The sequence below is a fragment of the Lepisma saccharinum genome, chromosome 3 (assembly GCF_977018435.1).
Source record: "Lepisma saccharinum chromosome 3, izLepSacc3.1, whole genome shotgun sequence".
Lineage (NCBI taxonomy): Eukaryota > Metazoa > Arthropoda > Insecta > Zygentoma > Lepismatidae > Lepisma > Lepisma saccharinum.
The window spans coordinates 56,267,360-56,293,024 of NC_139231.1; the positions used below are offsets into that span (position 1 = coordinate 56,267,360).

At 37.2% G+C, this 25,665-nt stretch overlaps 1 protein-coding gene across 1 annotated transcript in view; it reads right to left on the reverse strand.

The window, feature by feature from the left end:
• The window catches only part of LOC145985057 (lysosomal cobalamin transporter ABCD4-like), a 168,077-nt gene that overhangs the window by 79,365 nt on the left and 63,047 nt on the right, over window positions 1-25,665 (reverse strand). The window lies entirely within an intron of this gene.

The following is a 25,665-nucleotide window of genomic DNA, read 5'->3' on the forward strand; positions in this document are numbered from 1 at the left end:
AAGATGGTTATTTTTTTACGTTTCACAATTCACATGGCTTTACCTCAATATACGTCATAAACATTATATGTTATCTCACGGTAGCAAATTAAATATAGGCACTTTTATTGCCCCACCTGGTGTCCTTATACTTGTGGTACTTAGATAACAAAGCCTGGGCATAAGAATGTCCTTGGCAACCTGCCGTTGATATTTTAAATATTATTGGTGACAGAGGGGATCCAAGGTGGACCTTGTCGCACCCCAGAAAACGGATGCACTCCATTTCCCCCTGGCCGTCTTGTGTGCGACGGCTTGAAGAATAAGTTAGGAGGACATGGCCTCCCCGATGGCATAGTGGTAACGCCATAGCCTTGTAATCAAGGGGTCTCTGGTTCAAATCAACTGAGTTACCTTTTAAAAGTAACTTTCCAATCAGTGTTGATATGTTGTTATAACGGTTCCCCGTCTGGTAGTATGAAGTTAAACACCTGCACTTCACTATTTATTTCTAAGTACACACACGCATTTTAAGCCCTAATTACATCATATGCACAACGAAGTATATTGTCAACTGAGGCCACCCCATCCCGACACAAGCCAATCAAATACCATTCACCTACCTTCTCTGAAACACTGATAAGACAATAGTTCTGTGTCGGGGAAAAGTGTTACAAGGGCAAAGTACGACAGCGTCACATGTTGTGGAAGACGTGCGTCATCCAGGGAATCCCTTCATTTCCTGCTTCTGAAGTTTTCACTTACACCATCAATATCACGTACATGTTCACTCAGAACCTGAGCAACTTCTCCCAATTTTTGGAACCCTGCACGTCTTCGAACAGATTTCGGAATTTGTTTCTAAGAAGTTGCATGCGTATTCCTGATAGAAAGTTCAAGTCTTCCCCTCGGAATGAGTGATCTTCCGTGTATCTACATCAATTTCATCATCTTCGTCACGATTAGCCTACAAAGGAAAGCGACAAAATATGAAAAGTATAATTACGTATTACAAAAAAAAAACTCCTTCTTCCCTATAATTTTCTCCATATATGTTTTTGTCTTGCTTAGGATACATATCAGCCACTGACCCACGTTATAGGAGCAATCAGAAGTCAGAAAAATATATTGTTAAACATCTGGACATTTATTTTACCGATCGGGATTGGGGATAGGACCATATGGTTGAATTTTCAGCTTACGAATTTATATATATTTTTTATTACTTTCTCATATCTAAGGTGTTTTTTTTTAAATAAACATTTAGATGTGAGATACATGTTACAATATACTTGCATTCATATTTTCTTCATTCTTGTTATTAAGAGATTAATATCCAGCGTCCGCAGATTTTCTTTTAAAAGAAAAGGGCGCAATGATCCCTTATATATGTTACACAGCAAACTCAGTTAAGCAAATGAGAAATGAACGTCGTAGTCCTTGACAATCAGCTGCTAAATAATTTGGGAAAGAGTAAGGTTGTAATGGACGTTAATTTCTAGTCCCTCACCAAAAGCTGTCCTTGAATCGACAATGTTGTACTAATCGCTCTTTGTCAATGTGCTGCTAGTTAAATAGCTTTGGTTATGGCATGGTAACACTGAAGTCGAGACTTCGTCACTTTGCCATCAGAGATTGCTCTAGTTTCAGTTAAGTGGGTACAATGTTTCAATTAAGTATACGTTGTAACATCAAAGAATATAAGGTGATAAGTTTTTTTGCAATGCAAAGGTCCGTTAGGCTTAAACAATGATTGAAATTTATAACGTCAATCAAATATAAGTATTATATTGATTTCCTAGAGAAAAATAAAACTTTTTCCAATTCTTTTCAATGTTTGTCTTGATATTTCATTCAATGTAGAAATCGTCGGGTTAGCGGTAAACGCCAATAGATTACGTAACGTCGAAGGTCGTAACTATGCATAGCCACAGAAACTAATAAGCGCATTTTGAATATGTATTTTCTACTATGAGAATTGAACATTGCTTCGAAGGTGGTCAATCGTTTCGGACGCTCCATTTCTGCATATTTTACTTTTTCTTACGATGGTTTTATCAAAACTATCTTCTATAGTTAGTGTTAAATACAGAACTGTCCCTCATCTAACGTTAATTATTCACGTAATAGGTCATGCTTATCCAATAAAATACTGAGATAAATTAGGAAACTACAGACAAATTTTGTTTCAGTTTAAAACCAATAACTGTGTTTAATGCTTTAATAAGTATTTAAAATATTTTAAAATAATTATACCACTCGTAATCGTAAAACCGCTACGACATGCCAAAATCCGAAAAATTACATCTCCTTAGAATTCCTTCTACAGTATTCATGTGGATTGCTTTAGATTGTCCAGATATTATCAATAGTTTAATATATTTACGTAATCACGAAACTATTTAGAATATCTAGACAACAGCGAAAGCAAACATGAAGATTCACGTGACTGCTCTAGAGGAAATTCTAAGCAGATGTATTTTTTTCACATTTTGGAATATCAAAGCACTTTTTCGAAAGGAGGAAAATTCGAAAAATGCAGCCCTCGCATCGAACAAAAGTCCAGCCGTTGAGTTATGGGTGGTTCCGCTTCCAACGAGTGATCGTAATGTGTTACGAAGCCAGTAGTCCTAGGATCTAACCCCAGGCCCGTAGCTAGAGGGGGGCAGGGGGGGCAACTGCCCCCTCTGAGAGCCTGCTTTGCCCCCCCTGTGAAAAATACAGAACACATTCCTACCTGGAATTCTCAATAATCTTTACAATTATATCATGTGTTACTCAAGCAACATAACAAAGACACTTATTGATTTTGTGATTTATTAGGGTGTATGGGATTCCGTATAATGTCGTATCATGATGGGAGGAAGGGAATTCCCTTCCAGATTCAGACTTCGGAAAATGATTTCGCAATTTTCAGTATCTAGAACAGTTGTGACATTTTGAGTAGTCTTGTATTAAAGGTGCCTAAAGGTGTCGGATGTTTTCCTTGGATGTGTTGCTATGAACTTGGAACTGCTTAAATTTTTGTTTCCCAAGTCTACCTTTTGGTAATAGTGATTCATGTGGTAGAGAGAGGGAGTGAATATTTGATTTTTGTTACTTATCGTTGCTTTTCTGCCACTTCTAGCTAATCGCAACAATAAGTGATGACGTGAAATTGATGAAGAGACACTCATAAACAGTGCCGCAACCACAGGGGGCAGGGGGCATTGTCCCCCACCCCCGACATTGGACGGAAGTCTATTCTAGTTGAAGCAAACATTGAAGTAAAAAAAAAAAAAAAAAAACAAGACTATGAGAATCTAAGAATAGCAGGACAATTGGATACTCATGATTAGGGACATTGAATTTTCGCGATGCGCGAAAACGCGAAAAGTGAAAAAAAACATGCAATTTTGAACATTTTGCACGTAACTACACCCTCAATGATGAAATGTGCATGAGTTTTATTCGCAAAGTAATGCGAAATGTGTGCTTTTCCACGAAATGAACGCTTTTTCGCGAAATAACCGTGAAATATCATCAAATTAAGTAGAAAACACGCAAAAACCGGCAATCGAGGCTGTGTGCGCAAACTGTCGATTTGTAACGAAACGTTTGCCTAAAGTTTCCTACCACTTGCAGCTGAAGAACGTTTTATCTTCGATCACATCAGGAAGATGCTGCAAATTGGGATTTCCCAGGCACATAATCTCAGTTCGAAAACGTCGCTCCCTGTGAAGCTGCATTCCTTTCTTCCCCCGAATATGCATTTTAAAAATGAAGTGATTTTGTGTTGATGTTTTATTTTTGGTTGGACAGCTAAGTACTTGTGTATGTGTACAGTATATAAAAATGAAGAAATAGTTTATCAATTTATAGCTCTTTTGTATGTTGTTTCCTCTCATGATGAAGAAGTGTGTGCCAATTTTTTTTTCCACCGCTGCTATATACCGCTGATCTAACATTTTTTTTACCGCTCTCCTCAGTTTTTATTTACCATAAATTTGTGTCCCTACTCATGATATAATTAGTTTTTACGTGTTCCTTGCATTTTTCTTCCAGATGGCCAAGGGCACTTGCAAGAGGCACAAAGGGGCAATTGCCCCCCTCCATTTCAAATTTTATACAAATAAAAACACATTTCGTAAAATTTTCTTGCTCGCTTCGCTCGCAATTTCTGCTATTCTTATAGTACAACTTCAGAGCCATATAGCTATAGGGCGGCGGGAGTCGGCCCTGGGAGCCAAACGATCTATAGTAAAAAAAATGTTAAAGAGAATGCCATGGCGCCCCGTCAAGTTATTTGCACCCTATTAAAACAATTTCTTTCTATGAAACTTAATATGAAATATTAATGATGATACCGTAATCCAAGAAGTCACAATCAAGGGATTCATATTTGTTTGTCAGGTGTCAAAACATGTATTTCAACTATAATATAATACAATTCACACAATATTTTGCAAAATGGTTAACATAACCAGTAGGCAAACATTGTCTGTAGTGATGCAAGAGTCTCCCCTTTGAAGGAAATAGAGTCCGTGGTGGACTAAGGGACCTATGTTTTAATGTTTTAGCAAGTACAAAAAAATGTATTACAAATTTTTAGACAATTTTACATCAAAGTGTAGATAATATGTAACCATTATTATTTAATTACAGTAATTCGATTTTTCTTGCATAAAACAACACAATGGTGTTGTTGGATTCACGATAGATTCCTTTTTAAGTAAAAATCTTGCATAGTGGAAACTAGAGGGAATAATTATGAAGCATGAATTATAAAGGATTCCCTTAATCAGTTTTGCAGAGAGGCCTAAAGCTGTTCGTACATATTAATCATTTATTAACATTATCGACCTGTAAATATCAAGTAGATACAGTCCCTATTAGCTTATTTATGTTAAACTTTATATTCTTTGCAGTGGCTGCCCAGGATTTTCGAAAGGGAGAGGTTATGTCTACTACATTTCTAAGTAGTCAGTCCTCATTTTGCCATATTCTCATGACTTTGACGTTCTTTTTTTAAAAATATTATCGAAATATTGCTATTTGATGTTGCTCGAAGTTTTTATTGTTCGTTGCAGTTTCAAGATATCATCCCTTTTCTGTTACTTATCTCTTTTGGGGAGGGGGCAAGTGCCTTTGTGTACCCTGCTATATCTGCCAATGCGACACAATATATTAAGAAATTGCCCCCTCTAGGATTGACTTCGCCCCTCCTACAAAGAATTCCTGGCTACGGGCCTGTCTAACCCTGGTATATATCATGTTTGTCCCATCACCATTTCTTGAGTTCATTATGCATCTCATCGTCCCGATTAACCCAAGAGGCATAAAAGCAAAGTAAAGATAACAATACCAGAAACAGAAATTAATAGAAGTCTTGAAGTTGCGCCTAAAGTGGAAAATGTTAGCTGGATGAATGTTCAGTCGATTCTTGGGGTCAGCTGGCGGAATGATGGATGGTTTGCGAAAATTTTCCTAGCTTGGGGATACAATTCCCCCGCACCCCCCTCACTTCAAGCACTGGCAGGAACGAACACCACACGGGAAGCTTTCTGCTCCCACGGTTAGAAAAGGCTTGGTCAGTAATTTGCTTATCTCTTCTTCCTCTCCATATCTCCCGAGTGTATCATGTAAATATTATTCACTGCATAACTTAGGATAAATGAACGTTGAAAGTAAAATGCACCCGGCACAGCTGTATCTACTGCTGGAACGGAAGTGAAGGAAACAATAGAATGTAAGAATGACGGACAGAATTATGAAATTTACATTCCTAGAGCATGTTATTTGTTGACTATCGTAAAAAGTTAACTACATACCTCGTTTGTTATATGCTCTTCCCTAAATGAGATGTAACTTATTTTTCACTACATAACTTAGCGTGGTTTTTTCTTTCTGAAATGTTAACTTGCAAATTCTGTCATAAGCACATATACTACAATAAACTTAAAGTGATATAAACTGGGGCAGGAGTGAAAACCTTGAGATCCCAAGGGAATTTCCACTTTTGAGCTGGTATGCAGGGAAAGTGAGTTTACAAGGCTCCTGACTTCCCTGAACGGAACATTGATTAACGGTACCTCCAATCCTTTGCAAAAAAGTTTTACACAAACTTTAGAATTAGCGTCATTTGCAGCAAGGTGGTTTCTTAGCCAGTGGCGCAGGAACGGGGGGTACAGGGGTACATTCTACCCCCCTAAATTTTTGAAGGGGTACTGTACCCCCTAAATCCGTAAATCTAATTGTACCCCCTTAGATAATTTGACAGACGCAACTTATAAGTATTATCTTCCGTACCACAGAAATTCAAACCATTGTAAACTTATTCTACTATATTGTGTTTGCTACGATTTAGTTCATTGACATGTGTTCTTGGAAACTTTTTTAAGGAGATGAAAATTGTTCAAAATGTGTGTGCAACAGTGGAATAAGGTAAAGTTTAGTCTACTCTCAGAAAATCACTCTCCAGGCGAATGCTCTTTTGCGTAAGGGGGCACATTTCTTAAGAAACGGTCGCGTCGATTCGAAGATAAGATACAAATCTTCGTCAGAAGAGTATATGACTGATTTTTTATTTTCAATTTTTCAAATGGAATTTTCCGAAACGAAATACTTACACAAACGAGACTAGATACGACAGACCAACTTGGGGGGGGGGGGGGTACTATACTTGAACCTATATATTAAGAGATTTGTTAAAAATAGAGATGTTACTAAGACAAGAAAAGTCTCTCCTCTCAAAATTTCAAGACGAGAATGAAATAAATCTCTACAAAATCAAAGCGAGACGATACATGATGTTCGTGACGATCTCGTTGGAAACTCTGATTATCATATTTGAAGATATTGCTTAAAATAAATTTAAAATACTATGTCTTATTCAGACATTTAAAGTGTATATATCATTGATTTTTCAAATTAGAAGCATATTTTATTTATTGTAATTGCAAAGTAAATCCAGTAGTCACAATTACGAGCCTGTGCTGCCCGATTTCATCTATTCAGGAAAAAAAATCCGTATTTCGACGGTTCGCAGTGTCGAAACAAGATGTAAAAGCAGACAGTGGCGTCTCGTCCCTTGGGGCTTCCGGGGCTTAGCCCCTAAAGAAAAACGGACGTATTCACGTAATTATCAATCACCATAACGCATAACTATCACACAGTCTTTTAAAAGGTGATTTTTACCCACGTAAATTCATCGTCTGTTGCAATGGATGCGACAGAGCTCCTAGCGGCATTGATGTCAATTATAATTTTCCGGGGCACGTCGCAAAGGAAGGCGTGGCTTACACCCACCTACGCTACAGTGAAGGTCACATGCTAGCAGAGAGAGGAGGGGAGAGTGCAATGGATTTGAGTGCTGATTCGGGGCTACTTCCGTTGCGTCGCGTTCGATCTCGCGTGTTGTTCTGTAGTGTTTAGGTGTGGCTTTCATTCGCTATGTTTGAGTGAGTTTGGCAGGGTTGATGTTCGAACACAAATTGATGAAGGACATAGGCTGTCAATTACAAGACACAATGAATTTGTCCGGAAAAATAGGCATATATTAAATAGAATTATCGATTGCTTAAAATTCTGTGGTCGACATGAACTTGCTCTGCGAGGACATAATGAAAGAGAACAATCTTTAAACAGAGGCATCTTCCCAGATTTATTATCCCTTTATAGAAGAGGTAACTTCGTGTTCTTTATTGTAGTGAAGAGTTGAAAAACATAAACTCTATCAGTAGATTGCATTCATTTTTTATTTAAAATTATTTAGAGGGTACCTTTTCAGAAACAGTAAAAATGACAAACATAGTTTTAATAACTCCAGTGGCAACAGCTGAATCTGAACGATGTTTACATTGAAGCTTATTAAAACCTGCTTAAGAAATGCAATGGGACAAGACAGACCAAATGCCTTGGCACTTGCTTACAATAGAGATAGAATACATTTCAAACATAGAGGGCTTCAACGAAAAAGTAATAACAAAATTTGCTGAGCAGAAGAACAGGAGTCAACGTTCGTAGAAAGGTATGTTTCACAACAATACCTGTTTCTTTTGTAATCATGTGAATTGTCATTATATATATTAATTCTTTAAAATAATAAGTCCAGTTTTGTAGTTTAGAAGATAAATACCCGTTTTTTTGTAATTCATGTAATTTGTCATTACATTTTAAATTCTTTCAAAAAAAGTAAGTCCAGTTTTGTAGTCTAGAAGAAAAAATACCTATTTTTTGTAATTCGTGTGAATTGTCATTATATTTTAAATTCTTTAAAAAATAAGCCCCGGCCAAATTTGAGGCCACGAGACGCCACTGAAAGCAGACAAACGTTATTAAGAAAAGTTATTGCTTTAATTACATATTGTACGTTGTGAGAGTGGAGACACAATGCACATATTGCTTATACTAAACATTTCGTGGGTCAGGACGAGATATGCCGCCCCCGTGGCGGAGTTTTTAGCACATCACGCTACGACGCCAGGTTCCCGGATTCGAATCCCGACCTGGACATGGATGTTTGTGAGTGTCCATTTATGAATTTCATCATATCATCACGCATCCACATCTTTGCAAAATTAGCCAAAAGTGGCACAAAAATCGAAGTAAAATAAAGCAAATCAATCAATCAATCAGGACGAGATATCTCGCCTTGTAATTGAGGGATCCCACATGCACAGTGCTTTGAATTCCACTTTAAACTGTAGATCCAGTCCCGATTAACCTATCTCAGCATGAAGTGAATCTAGAAAAAGTTTTAATAACTTCTGATCCGAAACCGAGACAAGAATAAGAACAAACAAGAACGAGAAGGACCTCACCACACAGGAGACGATATGAGGCTGTGCGATTTGTGATTTTATCAGAGGGAGGAGAACTTATTTTTACCTATGTGTTAGGTATACTTAGAATTAAGACACTCATTGCTTAAAATCTAATTTGATATCGAATGAAACAAAAACACAACGCCATTTTAAGTTAAACCCTAAAGTCAAACTGTAAGAAAATCGGATGAATGCACGAGTTAAATGAGATTCAGTGCAGGTTCTATGGTTTGCCAGTTGACTTGTCAAGGGCACTGTGATGCTTAGACTTAATCCAATTTCTTGCATTTTTTCTGCATGGAAACAATGCACTGTGGGTCTATTTATTGAAAGAAAGAATAGGTTTAATACTTCTAAATGATTTCTGTAATCAGTTAAGGTTAGGTTTATTGCATTGAACCAGCTTTCACATTCAATTCTAGATGTTTGTAGATTTTGGGATTGGATTTACAAGGTCTTTGAATGAGATGAGAATGTTTGATTGATTGATTTGGTTCATTTTACTTCGCATTTCTGCCACTTTTGGCTAATGAGGATGAGTGATGATATGATGAAATTGATGAAGGGACACTCACAAACACCCATGCCCAGGCCGAGATTCAAACCTGGGACGTCTGCCATCGTGCCTTGCTTGCTCTGAGATATGACGGATTTCGGTTTTGGTATGTATAATAATAGTACTTTCAGCGCTTGAAGACCGTCATTAGGTACAGATAATTAATTATATTACAAATAAATGCTTTGCCATGAATTTTTAAAAGATAATTTTTATATGTAGGCATGGGACTTTAAAATTAAAATGAACTAAACTGAAGTGGAACTCCTATAAGTATGATATATTCAATAATATGGTTTCTATATCCAGTAGGTGGGAGATGATTATTCCTGGTTGGGGTGGCTCAAGATAGAGGGGGTGGGAATCCTTCTCACACCCTTTAAATCGCAACCCGCATTAAAATGAATAGATGTATCTTTGTTTGCAATTTTCACATTTCGAACTCCTGATTTTCCGTTCCATTAAATTAAAAAATAGCCCAGAACAAGGTTCAGAGCTTTATATGTTTCGGAATTATTATCTGGTCTTAAAATCTGTTTTTAAAATAATCATAAATTCTAAAGAAAAACAAAGAAATATAAATTATTTGTGCAAATTTTGCATTAAATAACAAGAAATTCGCGTGTGCTCTTCTAAAATGGAATATTTCCCATGCCTTCACATTATACCTAGGAAGTTAGATATATATATATATATATATAATGGGAGGCTGAATTTTGTACCTCCCCAAATAAAAAAACGTTCCTGCGCCACTGTTCGTAGCCATATCTTGATATATACTGACACTACTTCTGAGGCTTAAAATGATCAGGTGGTGAGCCTTCTCGACATTATGTTCCCGATCACGTGAAACCAGAAGTATTTGACCGTAATGAACTCGCTGGGTAATGACCAAAAATAAATAAATATAAACGAAAACAAAGTAGATGGTATACGTAATGCATCAGAAGGTTTGATTGATTGATTTGGTGTTTATAAATACATTTAATACACAGTGAGGCTAATCGGCACTGGACCTACAATTTAAAGTGGGAACCGAACCACTATGTGCCTCCACCGGATATCGAACCTGGGACCCCTTGATTACAAGGTGAAAACGCTGTAGCAAAAGGTATACGGTAATGAGTAAGGTTAACCAAAGGATATACGACGTATAGTAGCGCCGTATACCCTCGACTACAGCCCTGACTTGGGGGATGCCTTGCGAAAATTTTGCTAGCTTTGGGTATACGATCCCCCGCACGCCCCCTTACTTCCAATGCTGCATCGAATTCGAATTTTGATGCCACATTGCTTTCTGTCGATAATACAAATGAAAGAGTTTCTCCAGACATGCTCATTTTCGAAACGTCTCGATAAATTTCAAACAAGAGGAACTTGTTTCGGCACTCGCGACAGTTATCGGCACTGCTGATAGTATGCTGTAGGTAAAAGTCAAGTTAGTGAAAGGATTTTGCAAGTTTAGCGTAAACTAATAACGCACTTGTTTCAAACGATAATGACGACTTAAAACGTGTTGGCACCTTGGCATCGTGGTAAAATCTGACAAAATCTGCAAGCGCCCGTTCTCTGGGAGGGGTTTTGAGGAAGTGAAAATAAAAGTATCCCATCGCCAGATCGTTTCATACAAATTAGGGATGACAACAAATTTCGGATGTAGAGGATAATCTGAATATCAGTATAACACGGATATCCGAATATTCAGATAATCCGGATTGGTATTTAATTTTTCGAGACTAGTAAGTTATTCTAGTAAGCATATAGTTTCTGAAATTAAGGAAATAATTACAAAGAGGCTCCATCACGCAAATGGCCCACACTGAAAAATAAACGAACAAAAGTGATAAAGGCACATAAACTTCCTTCTTGCGTGCCTTGATGTAATATCCTCTCTCGTCCATCTGTCTCGTTCCCTCTGGCTTGATGATTGGAGGAGGTGAGGGAGGGGACGGAGTAGACGGTTGTCAGATCAAGTGGTGATGGACATATGTTCCATGTTTCTGTTCTTACCGCATTTTTCTCCCACGTCCCAGCAGGTCACCAGTGCTGAAAGTTAAGTTTTAAACTGTACATTTAACTCCTTTAGGGTACCTCATTTGCCTTTTTTTATTGTTTTTAATTTTAATTTTTTATACAACGGAAAAGTTTGTACATGTATACCGAACTGAGCGAAGCAAATATATGTTTTATGCACAAAAAGGTAAAGATATGCGGAGAATTCATAAAACAGATGTTCAATCATTTAAAACTTTCAAATTTTGGTGAAATAGGATTTATTCTTGGAATCAGAGCCCACTTTCACTTTTTAGTGTTGTTGCTGGTTCAAACTAAACATTCTAGTAGTAATGGCAGCACTATGTTCCTACGCGTCAGCAAAAATTCGATGCGGATGGTGTTATGTTACATCCGGTGGTAGCGGGCCACGAGCGATTTTATTGTTGAGTCAGCAGAACGTGACTGTTGACATTGAAGACATCGGAAGCGGTGGGGGGAGGGGGGTCAATGGATTTGTCACGTTGTTTCTTGATGTATGCTAACCTAACACGTGCGTATGTTTGTGTGTGTGTGGAGGAAATGCGCGCTCAACCATTGCGTATGATTCAAAGACATGAAGAAATGATTTAAAGATGGCGCCGAATTTTGCTTTACCCCCGAAAGTTTAGTGGCTAAGGTTATTGCTCTGTAAAACAAGAGGCGTCGAGGGTTCGATTCCTGGTAGAGTCAATATTGATTGATTGATAGATTGAGTTAGTTTTTTAAGTCAATTTTATGCAAGGCAAAACTAATCAGGATTGGAGCTACAGTTGAAAAGTGGTGATTCGGACCACTATGTGCCTCCACCGAGTATCGAACCTGGGACCCCTTGATTACAAGTCGACGATGTCAATATTGAATAGTAGATGTATTTATGATAGGGACAGCGCGAGAAAGGAAGAGTACCTCTCCAGCAGCTTTGCTACACTTAAAACTTGCTCAACATGCCTACATGAGTTTTTTGCTCAAGTGTGGAACCCTAGTCTAACCCAAGATTTTTGTAAAAATGCCCTCGGGAATTTTTCAGAAAGGAAGAGCTCTTCTCATGCAGATTTGTCTATACTTATAACTTGTTCAACATGTTCATATGAGTTTTTTGTTCAAGTGTAGTACCTGCCTAACCCAAGAGTTTTGTAATCGGAAAGTATCAACCCCCCTCAAGCAGATTTGCTAACATTTACAAAAATTGCATCAGCCAGATTTTTGTCTATAAACTTGTCAATTTTTGGCCACACCAGAAATTAAGCCAAAAACCCATACCCATACATACATATTTACTTCTGGTTTAAGTTTAATTGGAAACCAGATTCAATTTGCTTATCTAATATTAAAACAATGCAATATGCCCTCTAGAATTGCTCCGTGTTTGCATGTTTCCCCCTCTGTGGCAATGTGTGAAATTCCCGAGACGGTAGTATTGATTTTTGGTTTGCATGTTTCTCTTCAGCGCCAGTATTTACAGAAATTCCCGAGTATTGCATCAGCCAGTATTGTGAGACTGACTGAGGAGAACAGACGTGTTGATACAGTGCTTCTCATACTTACTGGTTTAAATTCATATTGAACAATATAAAATCTGATATTTGTTGTAATCCACTCATATTTAGAGTCAAGCTTATATTTGTCCCAGCCTGTTATACAAAAATTAATACATAACAAGGTTATTGCCATTCAAGATATGCATGTTCGTGCAGGCATTTGCGCTGGGTCAGTGTGAATGAATATTTATTCTCTTTTTCCACTTGTGGGCTATTGGCTTTACAACCTGTCATAAGATAAGCATAGAGATTAGATTTGAATCCCAGGAAATTTTATATAAATACCAAAGCCAAAAATATTAAGTGTATACACACATACATACATACACACACACAAACAAAGCACACAGCTGAACCCAACTGATATTTTTTATTCAGTATAAAGTTTTGAATTGAAACCCAGGAAATTGTATATAATAAACAACAGCAAAAATGCCAAATCAAAAATATTGTAATCAGTGCAATAAAAATATATCCAGCTCTAATTGGGCCAGACACCAAAAGATTTGTAACCCAGATAAATACAGAACTCCCACAAAAATTTGCCCCAAATGCCATAGAAAATATAACATGGAATATTTCACATATACACATAAAGATACTTGCTCTGTACAGTCATCAACATTGCCTCCACAACCATCAACATCAGGTCTGAAAAGAAAGCACGAAGCACCTCTTAATGCCAGATCAGCAAAGCAGCCACGCTATGAACCCATCCGTAGCAGTTTTAATACCCAACTTAGGGATTATCGCTTTGTATCAGAGCCAAGATGTGGCATTGAGAATTTCTTGAACAGTATAAATTCTGATCTGCAGGCAATTCTTAATGCACAAAATGGCTCTTATAAGCTCTCCCTCAAATTGTTTGTACAATATAAGAAGCCAAATGGCACAAAATTTACACAGCCCCACATAACAGAAACTGTACCTGTATATTCAAATTCAAATTCGGACAAAATAATAAGCAGATTGATGGATCAACTGAATATCAAACACTCTGAATTTGCGGCAAAAGAGTCCGGATGGAGCCTATGCGGTTCATCACACAAGTTATATGTTAATATTTCTGAATTCAGCCCATTACAAGGATCTACATATGTGCCATTACCTGCTAATATCAAAAACAAAAGAGCCGTGGTCAATATAAAAAATAATGACCAGAAATGCTTTTTGTGGTGTATATTAGCTGCTTTGTATCCAGTTTCAAGGGATCCTCAGAGAATAACTTATTACAAGCAACATGAACATGATTTTGACGATGCAATGGAGGGTTTAGAATATCCAATGTCTGTTCAGAATATTGATAAATTTGAAAAAAAGGCCAGGCACATCAATGGCAAACAATTATCTATTAATGTATTTATTTGTTCCACTGGCAATTGCCCGATAGCACCTCTCAGAATCAGTACATTTGATGATGATTCTGCTGTTCCGATTGATCTGCTCTTGATTGAAGGGGATAGCACAAATCATTATACTCTGATACATAATCTTGAAGCTTTAGTCAGAAAACAACTAGACAAATCTAATAGAATATTTAAGTTGTGCAGAAGATGTTTAATTGTATTTGATGGTCAAAAAATGGTAAATAGGGTTCCTGAATGTAACACAGAAATTGCAAAAAACAAGTTAATTGAGCATCTGAAATACTGTGGGAACCATAAACCTGTTCATATGGTGATGCCAATGCCAAGTGAAAATTGCAAATTCAATAAGTTTGATGCCTTGTTGGAACACCCAGCATATATTGTCTGTGATTTTGAATCGAACGTCAAACCTATTGCATTCTGCAATCCAGATTCTGAAGAATCTGCAATTACACCATACCAGCTACATGAACCTTCCAGTTTTTGTTATGTAGTTGTACAGGATGGTGTAGCTAGTGAGCCGTGCTTATACATAGGACCAAATGCCATCAAAGAATTTGCAGATAGAATAGAAAATGTGTGCCGTGACATAGCATCTAACATCTTATTAAAATCAAAGCCTATGTTGCCTTTAACAGAGAAACAGATTGAGGATTTCAACAATGCAGAAAAATGCCCGGTATGTGATTCTGAATTTTCAGATACAAATATCAAGGTTCATCACCATTCTCATACAGATGGTAAATTCTTAATGGCCCTGTGTAATAGCTGCAATATTCAGATCAAGCGACCAAGATTTGTCCCCATATTTTGCCATGGAGCATCCAATTATGATTTCCATCATCTGATCAGGTACGAGGGGTTTGACAAGCAGAATTTAAATATTTTAGCTGAAAATGATGAGAAATATATATCTATTAGCAAGATAATTAAAGTTGATGGTGTTCCTATTCACATAAGATTTCTTGATTCTTACAGATTTTTACCTGCTAGCCTAGATACACTGGCCACTCAATTACCTGATGATCAATTCAAAATCACACGTGCTTCGTTTCCAAATCAGGACCTGAAATTAATTAGGCGGAAGGGTGTATATCCATATGACTATGTTACAGATTTTTCTAAATTTGATGAGTGTTCTCTGCCACCACAAGAAGAGTTTTACAGCAAAATCAGAGGATCTGGAATCACTGATGAAGATTATCACCATGCTCAGTTGATGTGGAACAATTTAAAATGCAAGACATTTGGTGATTATCACATGGCATATTTAAAACTTGATGTGACCCTCTTAGCTGATATAATACAGGCATTCAGAAAATCTTCCATGGAAAATTATAGACTGGATCCAATATATTTTTTCAGTGCCCCAGGCCTAGCATGGTCTGCAATGTTTTTGAACACTAAAATGCAATTGGATCTGATCCACGATCAAGATATGTATCTGTTTATGGAGAAAGGTATAAGAGGAGGGATGGTGCAATGTTCCCAGAGATATGCCAGAGCAAATAACAAGCATATTATGCTGCCTGATTATGATCCAGCACGGCCATCAAATTATATAGTGTATGTAGATGCCAACAGCCTCTATGGTCATGCCATGATGCAAAAACTGCCATATGCAGAGCTTGAATGGGTCGAAGATTTCAATATTGAAGATCTTAAGAATTTTGATGACAGTGACCATGGCCTCTTCTTAGAGGTTGATCTGATAATTCCAGATAATTTACACAATAAATTTTCTGATCTGCCCCCAATTTCTGAGGTTCAGTGCTCACCTGGCTCTAAACAGAAGAAGCTCATGATGACACTGGAGCCGAAACAGGGATATGTCACATATTACAAAAACCTCCAGTTCCTGATGAAACATGGTGTTCAAGTAACCAAAATTGGAAAAGTCTTGAGGTTCAGGCACTCAGAATGGTTGAAACCATACATTGATACAAACACGGAGCTTCGAACATCTGCAAAGAGCCAATTTGATAAGGCATTGTTTAAATTGATGGTGAATTCAGTGTATGGCAAAACAATTGAAAATGTCAGAAAACATACCGATGTTAAAATAATTACTGACCCCAGCCTGAGCAAAAAATTGGTTGCAAAGCCCAACTTCAATTATAGAAGAATTTATGATGAGCATATGGCACTTTTCAACATGAAAAAAACAAAGATCAAATTTGATAAACCTATTTATGTAGGGGCTGCAATATTGGAATCGTCTAAATTACATATGTTAACATTGTATTATGATGTGTTGAAACCTTTTTATGGTGATCGTGTAAAATTATTGTACATGGACACGGATAGTTTTATTCTTGATATTCAAACAGAAGATGTTTATCAAGATATGTCACAGCCTGAATTGTTTCAATACTTTGATACCAGTGAACATACAAAGATTCAACATCACCACAACAAAAAGGTGCCTGGCAAGTTAAAAGATGAGACACTTGGTGATGTTATTGTGGAATTTGCTGGGTTAAGTGCCAAGGTGTACAGTTTTAAAACATGTAGTGGTGTTGCTGCCAAAAAGGCCAAGGGCGTTGGCAAAGTAACTGTGGAAAAAGATCTTGAATTTGAAGATTATAAAAATTGCATCAAATCCCAGAATTCAATCAGAACATCAGAAAATAGAATTCAGAGTGAGGATCACTTATTGACCAGCAATGTTGTAAGACAAGTGGCCCTGGACCCACATGATGATAAGAGATGTATTTTATCATGTGGCATACATACTCTACCATGGGGGCATTGTGATTTGAAAAGTGGGAAACAATGCCCAATTACAGAGCATGATTTGAAATAAATAAACATGCCTATGAACTTATTTGGGTTCAAAAAACAGGCTATTATGGAGCTGCCAACACCACAACCCTCTTCTGATATGCTGTCTAAACTGAGTGGCTTGTTAATTATTCATCTGAACAGCATACTTACAGATGTTGATGAAGAAACAGGCAAAATATTGTACATATTTAACAATAATTTAAATCATTACCAATTACCTGTAGGTGGGCAATTGCAATTTATTACAACCCCTGAGGGTGATGTCAAGATTTCAATAGGGAGAAATATTTATAGAATTAAGCACTCAAACATGATTTCTGGCACTGTATATACTGTTTCTGCTGGTGACTGCTTATATATTGAGGTCCCGGGATCATATGACAAGCTTATACCCTTTTTTATAGAATTAAGAATCAGATACTCTATAATAAATAACCAGTAAAACAAAAATGCCTAATGATATATTTGGCCATACAAGACATGAAGATCACAGTGATGAGATTCTTATGCTTGATGTCAGAGTCAAGAAATTAAGAAGTGATTTACAAGCTTTACAAACCACACTCAATGCCAGTCTTCAATTAGAAATTACAAATTTGCAATCACAATGCATGGACCCTCTTCTTAAAATTGATTCTGAACTCAAAGTGCTGCTTCAGAAATATACTGATTTGGCCACATTAGATAATTTTCAAAGTTTGGAAGAAGCTGTAGCAGCTCTTCAAGCCAAATTTAAGACCCAGGCTACCAACTCTGAGCAATTGAAATAGCAACTGGAAGAGCAGATAAATAATGTCCAGGCACAGCTCCAAACAATTGTCAAAAGCATAAAATCACAAGAAGATTTTGATCTAGTGATTTCCACTCTGAAAGAACAGATTCAATCACTCCAGATACCTAATCTGGATCCTCTGCACAATGCCATAGCCGAGGTTAAAGAAAAAATTGAGACACTTGAAAATTTTATGAACAACTTGCCATCTTCTGATGCTTTGAGTGCAATAACTCGGAGTGTAGCAAACATTAAGCTGCAACTTGAGACATATGAAGATTTTGGAAAAATTCAAAGTTCCATAACCCATCTTGAAGGTACAATAGCAGCAGTGCAAAGTGATTTGGCAAATGTACAAGAATCTCGCCTGCCCGGTATTGTAGACACACTTGTCAGTGTCCAGCACCAAATCACAAAGCTTGAAAACCTCAACACTGAATCTGAGCTATCTCATTTTCATCACTTGATTGATGATATTCAAACAAAACTTGAAATTTTACAACAATCCACACCCACTCAGGCAGATATAGCCCTGCTCCAAAATGCTATGCAAAATGTGGCTGATGCTTCTGAATTAAACAATGTAAAATTGGCACTTGAATTTTTGCAAAATACTGTATCAAATCTTCCTACATCACAGGAACTTAAAAATATTAAGAGGGCAGTGAATAGGATATTGAAATCAGAAGATATCAAGAATATCCAAACAGAGATCAAACAACTCACTCAGACAGTGGCCACTCTACCAACCAATCAACATATTAATGAACTGCATGCCCTGTTTGAGGATATCAGAAGGCAGGTCCATGATCTTACTGCTCAAAATTCAAAATTGGCAGTTGTTGAAAATTTGCAACAAATTGTAGCTAATATCAAGCAACAGCTAGGGACCATGGAATCCAATCAAGCAAATGCTCTGTCTGTTTTTGCCACCCAGCTTCAAGAGATTGTGCAACAATACAAGAAACTTGTTGTGGACATAAAAATCAAGCCAGGCCATGATGATGTTGTTAGGACCATCAATGAGCACCTTGAATCTGTAACACGCAGATTGCTTACAGCAGAAAAAGAAATAACAGGCATAATCGAGAATCCAAAACATTCAGTAATTCTTGAATTGTACAGCATCCCCAACAAAGAATATGATTCACCATTTACACCAGGTGGCAAAATATATATGCTGTCCCCTGCACAATTTTATTACCAGTTTTTTGTTGGGGGCACACTGAGACCAATCAAGATCAAATATTGGCATCAGCCACAGGCACACCACTACCCTACCTTATCAATAACAAATGCTGACAACAAACCAAAAATCACCAGTGTAGAGTTAGAGGATTTTACAGACCCCAATACATTAGAAACAGCCTATACTGAAGATGATGGCTCTCTGGAATTTAAAATACAAATAGGGGACAAATTATATTTAGAAAATCCTGCAGTATCAGCTGCTGAACACCCTATAGTTGCAATATTCTTGTTTACATATTATGTCTAGTTGTTGATGAATTACACAGACAGGCCCGACATAATTTTAAGAGACTGCCAGTAGTCACAAAGGGCATAGATGATTTATGGCAAAGCGACTTGATTGAGTTGTCAAGTGGACAGTTGAAAAACTTAGACAAAATCAACAAGGGCTACAAGTATCTACTCACTGTGATAGATACATTTTCAAAATTTGCCTGGGCTGTGCCACTCAAATCCAAGACTGGAACATGTGTTACAGAAGCCTTCAGGACAATCATCAATCAGAGTGGAAGATCACCGCGCTATTTGCAAACAGATAATGGCAAAGAATTTTATAATTCAGTGCTTCAACAATTTATTAAAAGCCAGGCAATACAACATTACTCGAGTTATAGTGATCTCAAGGCCTCAATTGTAGAGAGATTCAACAGAACCTTAAAAAATCTTATGTATAAACAATTTACACTTCAAGGTAATTATAAATGGATTAATATTCTTCCAGAACTTCTACATAAATATAACAACTCGGTCCATTCCACAATCAACATGAAACCCTCTGAAGTAACTTCATCTGATGAGCAAAAATTGATCAGCACTGTTTATTATCCTAGATACCAGCCAACAACAAGAAAGGCCAAATACAAGGTGGGGGATCAAGTAAGAATCAGCAAATATAAGCACTTATTCAAAAGAGGCTTTACAAGAAACTGGAGCACCGAATTATTTACAGTGGTTCAAGTTAAACCCGGGACCCTTAACACATATATAATAAAAGATCATCGAGGAGAAATTCTCAAAGGCAGGTTCTATGAACAAGAGCTCAGCAAAACTAAGCAGCCTGACACATATCTCATAGAAAAAATCATCCGCAGAAAAGGCAACAAGTTATTTGTCAAATGGCTGGGTCATCCGGAAAACAGCTGGATCGATGCAAACAAAATAATAATATGAGCACCTGGGATGTTATAAAAAGGCTGCCAGAACCTGAACAACAGAATAAGAGAAATGGCAACTTGCTGCCTGATAATATTAGGTGTCTTATTGTTGGGCCATCGGCTTGTGGTAAAACTACACTAATGGTTGATAATTTTTTATTGGCACCCAACTGGTTAGACTGGAAAAACAGGCACTTGTATGTCTTCTCTAAGAGCTTGGAACAATTAAAATATCAGCAGCTGATGAAGCTATATGATGGATTGGATATTGCCACTTTTGTACCAGATGTTAAGCCACTCCATGAATGTCTCGATAATTCTGTTGTTGTGTTTGATGACATTATAATGGATAATCAAAACAAGGTTAGAAATTTCTTTACACAGGGGCGGCACAAAAACATTGATTGCTTCTACCTGGCACAGACTTTTTCAAAAATACCGAAGCAGCTGATCCGAGACAACAGCAATTTTATATGTGTGTTTCATCAAGACCATACCAACCTCAAACACATACATGATGAATATGTAGGTGGGGACTTGAGCTACAATGATTTTTCCAAGTTTTGCAGTAGGTGCTGGAACCAGGACAGTTATGGGTTTGTCACAATTGATATGACAAGAAAACCCAATAGTGGCAAATACAGAAATAAAATAAACGATTTTCTAGACGTTGAAACATATATAAATAACCATGAAAAGGCCAATCATTGATGATCTTAAGTTAAGAAATTATCTTGTAAAAAGATTTAAGGGATGGAAATCAGAGAACCGAGGAATTTATGAAAAACACAAACAAACAGAACAGCCTGTAATTGATGCTATTAATAATTTAGGTAAGAATATCAAAACTGTTACAGAGCAAAATCAAGATTTGATCACGGAGCTTGTACCTGTAGCTGCAAGGAACATATTAGATTATCCATTCACCCCACTTTCCAGCATTCATACACCTAGTCCTATTGCTCCTAGAAGAATTGAAGCTACTCAGGATCCTATTGAATTGGGTCTTCTTGCTCAAAAATATTTAACCACACCTAAAGACAACAAAGGTGAGGTTTTTGGCTTATATGCTGACACAGAGCTTGATGGTAGCATCATACATAGAATTGGCAATTTCAGAGTAACTTTTATGGGAGATGATCTGATTGTTTATTCAGAATCTCGTCTCGGAGAAAAAGGTGGTTTTGTTAAATATCCCGGCACACCTGGATTGTGGGAACTGATGACTAGGAAAAGGCCTGGCAGCTATACAGATCAAGATTATGAGCATTACAAAGAAATATTAATAAAATCAGATGCTCTATACCAGAACAATGATCCCACACAAAAAAGAGTCAAGTCTAGCAGTGGGGCAAAATACAATAATTTAATCAAGCCCATATGGTCACAGATCAAGACTGGCAGTGGAATCAAACAATACAACACCCTGCCTAAAGAATTTGTGTGGGTTGATGATGTCAGGAAACTTGTAGATAGGTTATTGGTGATAGCTGGGGAGGAAAATGCTGGGAACCACAATTTTTACAATGAAAAGGTTGGAATTATGGACATGATAAGCACAAAATTATCTAATTTTATAGTGAATGACACTAAGGGTATTGGATATCTCATAAAAATTATTAATACTCTACCACCTAAATTTTGGAATATTTCTGAGGGTCGGGGCTTGGTTAATGACATTATAAACAAGCTGCCATTTGAACTACACATTCCAGGCTATCAGTATTGTGGCCCAGGCACAAAATTGGACCATAGATTAAACAGAGGTGATCCTGGTGTTAATCCCCTAGATGCTGCTTGTAGAGACCATGACATAGCATACAACACACATACTGATCTTGACAAGAGACATGTTGCAGACAAGAAATTAGAAGAGGCTGCATTTGGTAGATTTGTAAGCAAAGATGCTTCTTTGAGTGAAAAAATAGCAGCATTGGGGACCACCATAGCTATGAGCACCAAACAAAAACTGGGGTGGGGTTTGTGAATATATATATAATAAACCTACAATGAAGGCCAAGGGTGTTATGTATCAAATACCTTATGCAGGTCTCAAATCTCTTAAAACTATTGATAGTCTTTTGACCAAAAAGCAGCGCAAGAAAAAAAATTCTTGTATTGCAAAGGGACATGGTATGAAATTGTTGCTTAGTACCCCCCAATTAAAAAAATTACAGCAATCCAGGAAAAAATCACATGTGGGGGGATTTATATTTACCATCCCTGCCATCTTAGCAGCACTTGGGGCTGTTGGGAGCTTGGCTGGGGGATCAGCTGCCATAGCAAAAACAGTAATAGATGCCAAGAAGAATAAGGCAGAATTAGATGAGCAGAGGCGCCATAACCTGGCCATGGAGAAAAAAGGCAAAGGTGTTAAGAGAGCCATGAATAAGTTTAAAAAAAAACAAGAGCCGCTTACAAACCAAGATATTGAAGCTTTGATCAAGCCACTGGGCATCAAACATTTTAGGGGTGTGTACATGTCTGATTCTTTACCAGAACAACCACTCAACAAAGAGTGTGGCATTGTTAATTTGGATATGTTCAAAAATCAGGGCACTCACTGGATTTGTTATCTTAAATATTTAAAAAATGAGGCATTTGTGTTTGATTCATTTGGAGGTGTTCCACCTGAAAATTTAATAAAATATCTAAATTCAGCTAATCTTTATTACAATAATGCCCGTGTTCAAAACTTCAAAGATGTTAATTGTGGACATTTGTGTTTATCTGTTCTTAGATATATGTCTCAAATAAATAAACCATCAATTGAAAATTTTCAAAAAGCCTTGTGGTATCTGAAACATCATGGGGGTATTCCATCTCACCAGCCAAAATTCAATATTGAAACTCAAATTGCATGATGACATAGTGTATCCCAAAACAATAGCTCTCAGAGCATTTTACGGCATGTACTTGATACCTAATATTACGCACCACAACAACAAAATTGCAGTAGGGGATCAAAAAATTGTCATCACTCCAGGGCAGTATAATCTGTCCACTCTAAATGCTCAATTACCCAGAGGTGTAGTGTTAAGTCAAAATTCTGTCACTCACAGAGTAGAGATTGTATCTGCTACAGAAACAGTGGATCTGGGTACTATAGGAGAGCTGTTATGCTTTGAGAACAACACAAAACTTGAAGCGGCCATCAAACACACTGCTATGAATATACCCAAATTCTTAGCCATAGAGACTCTGAATATTCACTGCAATGTGGCCGAGGGTATGATCACCAAATCAAATGGCATAGGCACTCACAAACAAACTGGCATCATTGCAACCTTCAAACCTAATTCCGAATTCATGGAGCCTATCATCTACAATCCATCCCCAACATTATATTTTCCTGTGTGCCATAATAGAATAGACTATATTGAATTGATGGTCACTAATGAAAAAGAAGAATTAGTTGATTTTGCTGGAGCCACAACAACTGCAATCATAGAGATTAACATTTAAATAAAAATACATACAATGGAAAATATTGAGAGTTATGAGCTACAATCATTCCCCCCAAACAGGAGGACATTTGCAAATTTAAATCAACCCAACACAGAGATTGAGGTTGATCTTGATGTAGGGGATGGCTTTATACACCCTCACAGAGCAGATCTATACATCAAATTTGATGTTGTAAAGCTCGATGGAACAGATTATCCGGCAAATTCAAATATAAGATTGGTGGACAATTTTGTGCCGCATCTGTTCTCTGAAATTGAGATCAGAAAGCATGGCGTTGTTATAAACAGAGTAGATTATCCCGGTATTACCTCCACAGCTTTGGCTACACTAAAATTATCCAAAACCGAAGCTTCATACTACAAAATAGGGGGATTTGAAGCTGGTGATAAAATATTATCCAAGAACCATACAGTGCTGTTCCCCATGCGCCTGTTGCCAGGATTCTTCTCGGATTACAAAGATATTATGTGGAAGGGCGGGTTAAGAATTACATTTAGAAGAGCTGCATATGATAATAATGCTTTGATGAGGTACAGCACATTAAACTCTACAGGGGAAGCTTTGCCTAATACCTTACCAGATGAGGGCAAATGCATTATTCAGACTATGGAGTTAAGAATCCCTGTTGTTGAATATGAGGCCAGTTATGCTCTGAAATACAAAGCTGATATAGTAAAAAATCCACAGATTCCTCTGCAATTTTACACATATCAATGCGTACAGAAGCCCGCATCTGGTTCTTATTATGAGTTTGATGCCACAAACTCATTCTCCAGCATACAATACGACATGCCAGATTTTGTGGTGGTTCTGTTTCAGACTGGAAGACACAATAATCAAGAAAAAAATTCAAGTAAATTTGATAACTGCAACATCAAGAACATATATCTTAAAAATGGCAGAAATGAGGTTTTTCCTAGAGAAAATTATAATTTAGACATGTCCAAGGATGATTTTCTTAAATTATATGAGGCATTTTCGGCTTTCAAGAGTGTCACTACAGGCAGTACTGACATGTATTACACTCCAGATGAATTCAAAACACAGAGACCCATGTTTGTAATCAACACTTCAAAAAGGAAACAAGTTGTGGTTAATGACAGGACAAACATTAAAATTATCTGTGAATTTCACGAGGCTTTACCCGATGACACCATATGTAGTGTCATTCTCATAGGTGAAAAATCATATGTTTATGATGTAAGAAATGAGAGAGTCACGGAGCAATTCTAGAGGCCCGATTCAAACACAGAGGCCCTTTAGATATAAAACAACACTTTACCGTCAGAAAATATATTACCTACCCATTTTATACCACCTCTGCTCGTGGCAGAAAAGCTTTTACCTACCCAAGTAACACAGCCAAAAGCTTAAATACAGAAATATTGCAATAATTATTCTGTAAGTTACAGACTTGTGTACAACAAGACCAAGCCTAAATGCAATTCAGTTTGCATGACAATATCCAGGAATTTCCTCAATATGATGGATGGTCCCTGAAAGGGTGCATAGTGTAGATAAGAATTTCTCTTTGAGTTCCATGACAAATGACATGTAATTTCCCTCGGAAAAGGCACAGTACAGGTAATGTCAACAGATATAATCACTCAGGCCTACAGAAAGAAGGCAATTACTCTTTGATGATAAATAGCTCTGAAAAGACGCAGTATAGATTATATCTGCTGGCATAAAAGAAATATAATTTTCCCGGGCAAGCATGATTAATTGTTGGCCGAAACATGGGACTGATCAAAAGATTGGAAAGAACATGCAAACAATTAATTATGTTTGCTTGACCTCCATTCTATTGTATTGATCAGGCAATTTTGCCCGTATTGTTGAGCTGATATTTTACCCAGATAACAGCAATACCAAAACTCTGGTGATTCTTAATAGAGAATAATTTTGCTCTGTTGTATAACATTTTTACCAGGTTTTCAGATCTGGGAGCTATC